The sequence below is a fragment of the Plecotus auritus genome (genome assembly GCF_963455305.1).
Source record: "Plecotus auritus genome assembly, chromosome: 4".
Taxonomy (NCBI): domain Eukaryota; kingdom Metazoa; phylum Chordata; class Mammalia; order Chiroptera; family Vespertilionidae; genus Plecotus; species Plecotus auritus.
In genome coordinates, this window is record NC_137775.1 from 42358302 (window position 1) to 42365071 (window position 6770).

General features: G+C 49.4%; 1 pseudogene across 1 annotated transcript; it reads right to left on the reverse strand.

The window, feature by feature from the left end:
* Positions 1-6014: 6014 nt before the first annotated feature.
* On the reverse strand, positions 6015-6348 carry LOC308246417 (large ribosomal subunit protein eL33-like; annotated as a pseudogene). Its single transcript has one exon. The product of its transcript is annotated as a large ribosomal subunit protein eL33-like (transcript).
* Positions 6349-6770: the final 422 nt, after the last annotated feature.

Consider the following 6770-nt stretch of genomic DNA (forward strand, 5'->3'; position numbering starts at 1 on the left):
TTAATTATTATTATCATTTCTGGGTCTTCCAGCCAAGTTCAAGCCAAGCCCTTGTCTTGCTTTCAGTTCCTGAGGTCTGACAAGATACAGCCCCAGGCCGTGTGGAGGGCCATAAACCCAGGCTAATCAGCAGATTATGCATATCTCACTACAAGGCACTGGCCCGGTAGACTGCCAGCCACTGCCCCTGTGGATCTGGGGCAGCCCAGGGATCCACAGGCTTTCTTAGAACCTTGTTCTAACAGCTGGACTTGTGGAGCTGCTGCCACACTCCTGTCCCTGGCCTCTTTGTGTACCTGCCACTTAATTTACTAAGAAGTCTGGAGATCAATAAGAGGAGCTCACCCTGTCATTAGACAAGGCCCTAAATTGCAAGTTACAGGTGGAGAAGCTTCAGAAGTATTGTGATCACTCAAGAGGAAAGATGACTAATCGCTTTCTTCTGGTCACTTATTTGGCGTATGACTTTGGTTTCTACTCTCTAAGTACAACAGTTATCAGATTTCCATGTAAGTGGGGAGCTTCATTGAAAACACTTGTGGGTTCTGTCACTTCACCTAGTCCAACCTGCTTAGTTGTATTTCCCCCACCATCACGTAAAGTTCAGGAGATGAGTGGAGGAGAGAAAGCTCACCTCACCCGCTGCCATCTCCATCTCCATCAGTACCACTGTTGCGTGTCCGGGAGACACCGTGTGTTTAACCCTTTGCAGGGAGGTTCATCTCCACATGTCCAGTGCAAGTTGGATAAACAGTTCCAGCACGTTTGGATCGTGGCCGTGTGCAGAGGCCCGGAGTTTAGAAGACAGTGCCCAAATGCATGAGCATTCTGAAGAGCAGGAAAATCCGTATTTTGCAGAAGGTTTCAAGCAGACTGTCCAGGACACAGAGGCAGCCCATTTCCTGTATTGGCTCACTTGGCAGGGGCTGGAGCCATCCGATTTTAGGGAACTTGTAAGCCCCCTATGAGGCACCATCCTTACCCACCGAGGACTGGAGCCAGTTGTTCCAGGGCAGATCATGCCCCTGCCTGGGTGCTTGACACCCGTGTCCAGGACTATACTCACATCTATTTGCACTGATTCATAACCGTCTCCTTCCAAATTTAGTCCTTGCCGTTAATATCCCCACCAACACACACACACACACACACACACACACACACACACACACACGCTTGTCTTCACCCCACATGCCCTAGCCCTCACTTTCCCCAGCTCTGTAATCCCCTGGCAAACCGTCAGGGCCTGCCTGGCTCTTTTGTCTGCTCAGCACAGCAGGCAGACGGGCGGGGGGTGCTGGTGAGTGCTAGTTAACTAATTAATGATTGTAAAGTACTTTGAAAACATAAAGAACGAGATAAATGCCAAGTATTATTGTTATTAATGATGAGGAGGCTGTTTAGTCATCTTCTGCTGTGAACTCAGCTCACGGCTCCACTGTGGCCGCAGGCTGATCTGTGAAGGAGGCTGAGAACGCTCCTCCTCCCTGCAGGCGCTGTTTCACACTGAGTCAGTGACCACGGTGAAGGCCAGGGGCCAGGAAACCTCTCCTCGTCTCCCACCTGCCCTCGAAGCACGGCCTGCTTTGTGGCTATAATGCTAACATTTACCGAAAGCCAGGCTCTGAAACTGCCTATTTCCCATTCACCTGTTTAGTAAGTTCGCTGATGTTTGAGTTCTTAATTATGGTGATTAGCCTGCCCCTATCTAAGCACAGGATGAAGCCCGCAGCAAAGCCCCACTTTGCATTTAGCGGATGGACTCACTTACACACATGATCATTATCTCTTTTACATGTTTTTAGTGCTTTCTCCTTGTTCTCCCCCCACACACCCCCGCCAAATGCTATTCACATTTGCTCATTTGAGAAAGTAATTCAGTTGCCTTAGGAAAGGCAGATGTATTTTCCCCATTTTACAGATGAGGATCTGGAGGCTTATGGGGCTTAGAGGCCTTGCCTAGGGCTCCAGGGCATCTAGAATCTGGTGGCAGGGTCACACACAGGTCACCCAGCTCCCCTGTGCCCAGGCTGAGCGATGCCCTCTGACACACGAGGTGATTACAACAGACTCCTCACACCTGGCAGGATGTGCAAGGAAATGGTAGAGATGCTCCGCGATATATTCAAGTGAGGCAAATGCACTCAGGAGCACCTGGTCTCTGCACCGCTGCCTGACTGGAAGCCCCAGCCTGGCTGGCACCCAGACGTTCTCTGTGTCCTGCCTGAGGCTTGTGCTCCTACCTAGACTCTGACAGCCTAACAGCGCCAGAGGACCTCAGAATCCATCCGTGTAACGCATTCCCTTCACAGACAATGAAACTTCGGTCCAGAGATGTTAAATTACTCCTTCAAGACGGCAGAGCAGTTAAGCAATGAGGTTCAAGGCCTGCTCCCCATTCTGCTGTGCGATTCTTCTCGTAGCCATCCCTAACTCAGCGCCAGGCCCCTACCACTGGGTGGTGAAGCTTTAGGTGGTTTCATGTTCTTTGAAGTTTTCTGTATTTCCCAAAATTTCTTCTGAAACCAATGAGAGAAATAATCAGAGAACAAGAGATTGTTACATGTGTGTAGCATGGACATGCAGGTGTGGAGCCTGGCGTCTCTCTTCCCAAAACAGCGAACTCTTTTCTTGTATTGAGTTTTCCAACCGGTGCGCTGGTTAGAGTTCAACATTGCTGTTGGAGCAGCTATTACAAAACATCACAGGCCGGGTGGCTTACAAACAACAGAAACTCCTTGCTTACAGTTCTGGAGGCTGGAAGTCCCAGCTCAGGACCAGCACAGTTGGGTGAAGGCCCACTTCCAGTTTGCAGGCTTCTCATATCCTTGCTGTGGAGGAAGGGTTTGGGTGCCATGGGGGTCTCTCTTCTAGAGCCCTGAGTCCATTCATGGGGACTCCACGTTAGCACCTCCCAGTACCATCCCAGCACCATCACACTGGGCACTGGGATTTCAACAAATGAATTTTGGAGGTGGGGGGAGACATCAGTATTCAGTCCATACCACTGGTTATCGTCTCCCATTTTAGTTTCTAAAAAGGAGGCATTTCCACAAGCCTACAATTTAGTTCTAGGTCTAAGCTCGTGGGGGACCTGGGGCCGGGAGGGCTGGTTGGTCTGACCCGCAGCCGGAGAGCAGCTGCTCTGCCTCGGGAGACATTTCAAGGGCTCTCCAGTGACAGGGGACCTGGCTAACAGCACCACAGCTGTGCACTCTCGACTGAGAGCTGGGGCCTGGGGCAGTGGCCGAAGATGCTGTGGGGTTTCTTGTTTTAAGGAGGGAGTTTATGATGTAGCACGTTTTTAAACACTGCAGCTTCAAAACACACCAAAGTGCAAACAGGATGCAGCCTGTTGTGGAGTTAGAAAGCCGAGCAGCACTGGCAGAGCCTCGGATTCCACTGTCTTTTACCCTTCTCAGTTCAGAGCAGCCCCTGAGCTGCCACGCCTCTGCACCCAGTGGGACCGCAGCAGGGCCAGCTTATTTCTCTTCATGTGATTCCGAGCAGATGCTTGTCCTGAAGAATTCTGGAGCATTTGGAGAAAGCAGAAGAGAAACAGAATCCAGGGGAGAAACACCACCAGAGGTTGAGCCAGTAAGAGGCATTAGACCCACTAGTCAAGTAGACAGTAAGGCAAGCATGTCCTAGAAAAGTCAATACCCCCTTTTGGTTTTTTGGCATCAGTATAGCATAATGCACATGGCCAAGTGATAAAAAAGAAAATTAGCTTCTCAAAGTTAGAATTCTCAGCCATCCATCCCTGTCTTCCTTTCTCGGCAGAGCTAACATGGACTGAGCACTTATAGTGTGTCAGACACTACACAGACAGTCTCTCACTTAAGCCCCATATCTGCCTAGGATATTAATTTTACAGATGAGGAAACTAAGGCACAGAGAGGTTAAGGGGCTTGCCCAAGGACACACAGCTCATATGTGGTAGAACTGGGATTTGAATTGTGTTGCCCTGTCTCCAAAGCCCATGTTCTTCATCTTTTTGATATTTAGACACCATAATCCCATCACAGTCTCTCTAATCCAGCGGGCCTCTCAGCCTGAGAGCCGAATGAGAGTGGAAAATATTCCGGGATCTCTTGTAATTCTGAAAAAAATTGCCCAAGAGATATTAGGAAGGTAGAGGTGCTGATTGAATCACCAGATGGGGCATTTCTTCCCAGGGTTGGTGCTCTTGGTGAAAGGAGGAGTGCGCGGAGGAACTTGGCTGTGAGCCCCGCCGATCTCAGGGAGCCTGTGTGTAAGGGGGCACAGGAGCGGGGACGCCAGGCTTTCTCCAAAGGGGGAGAGACTAGCTCACAAGGACTTTGGTTGCCCATGATTTGAACACTGCAGTACGATTCCCATTTCCATCCAAATCCACGTGTGGACACTGTTTTAATGAGTCTAACTTTACAAGCATAAAGGCATAGGTGCTGGGAAAACAGGACTTCTGAAACACGCCCCACACTTCCGAAAAGCTTTTGTGTAGTCTATTGTGTTAACTCACATGTTCTAGCAGCAGAAACTGCAGCTCTACAGAACCTATGTTAAGAATTTGGACTCTGCCCTGAATGTTGATTCTGTTTCACATGTAGCTCAACAATGTGATAACATTCCTCTTCCCTGGAGAATGGCTGGTGTTGTGTGACTAGCAGGAAGCTGAGAGCCGAAGAGAAGGATCATGCTCATAACACTTACTTACCTAGGAAAGCCTTTCACCTGCCGCTCTCAAGGCCATGGCCAGTAACTAGTCCTCCCACCACCTGCGCTGGGTAAGTGTGAATGCCTCGTGTTTTACAGGTTGGAACATGGATGAACATGGGGCTATTAAATGACTTCAGGCAGCACCTTCCCCAAAGAGCTGGCACTGGGTGATGGGGAACCCTCCCTCTGCTTGGGAGAACAGCATGCACCAAATGTGGCTACCAGCAGGGAGGGGTTCTCAAAGACCCAAGAAACCAAAGTGAGGGTGAGGAGTACAAGAGAAAGAATGAAAAGCAATAAATAGCACAGAAGGAGGTTAGAGGTTCTCTCCGACTTCCTGTAAGTATAATCCTCCCGGCCACATGTGAGAGAAACCAAATGTCATGCAAAGCAGTGAAATTGCCACCCTGAGGGGTGGGGGCTTGCAGGCGAAAAGGTCAGAATAATCCCTTAAGCAAAGCAGAAGTCCCAGTGCTATTTTTAGGAACTCCTAGAATTTGCCACCTATTTTTAGAAAGTCTTAGAATTGGCCACCTCAACACGATCTGAGAGCAGCCCGAGAACTACACTTCACCACCCTGGAGTGCAGCGTCACGCTTCCCTCCACCGTGGCTGATGGGCTTCTGAGAAGTGTATGGGACAGGTGTTGGGAAAGTGAATCACACCTCGAGCACACTGGCTTCCTACTGGTTAGGGACTGGGGTGGAGGATGGGGGCAAACAGTCATCACCCCAGTTGCGCAGCGTAAGCTTAATCTAGTGGTTAGGAGTGTGGGCTTTGAAGTCCTGTACATCCAAGCCCCAGTCCCAGCCTCCCCCCCACCACAGCCGGGTTTCCTGAGCAAGCCTCAGTTTCCTCATCTGGTGATTAGGGCTAGTTATCCCCTCCCTCCTGCAGTGGTTGTAAGAGTTATATGAGAGAATACTAGCTCCTAATAAGCACTCCGTGAACTGCAGCTGTTATTACATGCTAAGCTTTACACATTGGTTTTTCTCTACTAAAAGGGTATCTCTTCCCGAAGACAGGAGGGTGATGGGAATGCTCGGTTTCCTTAGGGTTCTGACATACATTCCTCCAAGCTGCTTGAGCGCCCTCTGAATTCCAGGCTGTGGAGCACAGCAGGCTTTGCTTGGCCTGGGAAGCCCTTGTTTTTCATGGCCTGGGAAGGAGCACAGGTCAAGATGGCAGCCGTGTGGTCTGGGGGCTGATCCGTCCAGTCATTGTGCCACTTCCATGGTTTGTCAAGAGGACCAGCATTATTTTTCTTTCTTCAAGAGAACAAATCCATTTTATTTATTTACTTTCCAATAACTTTAAATCCATGAGGGGTACAGCCTTACACGGATGCTGTGTCCACTGGCCTTAGCAGGAAGGTTGCTTTGGAATTTAGCACGAACCTTGTCACTGTTCCCATGAGCACGAGTTTCCTTCCCCAGGCGACTCTGGTTTTGTCTGGTTTGCCACCAGGAGTCACTGTGTTGTTCTTTGCTTTGCACACATTAAGCACATCTCTCGCCCAGAGAGAATTCAGTTTCATCTGGAGCACAAACACCTTCAGTGTTAAGAAGAGCTGTATGTTACCTCTGGTTCCAGAGACCCCCACTGATAGCCAGCAAAAATGGCCTTGGCCCACAGCCTTCCAGACATATCTGTTGATATAGAAGTCCTGTCCCCAGCAGGCCTCCAGGGCTCCAAGATATGGAGAAAGGAAGGCGAGGCCCACTATTTTTCATTTATTTATTTAAAAAAAATAATAAATTGTTGACACCATTACAGATGTCCCCCATGACTCCCCCTTTGCCCACCTCCACCCAGCTCCCGCCCATCCCCTCTTCCCTGGCCTTCAGCACACTGTTGTCTGTGTCCATGGATTATGCATATATGCTTTTTGGCTAATCTCTTCACCCTCTTTTATCCACTTCCCTCCCTCTCCTGAGATCTGTAGTCTGTGCCATTCTGTTTCTTATAATGGGAGGTCTGAAGCGATGATAGAACCTTTCTCAATGCCCCTTGAAAATGTGATAGAAGTCATGGTCCTCTCCCTCTCAAAAAATGCACATGCATGCAGT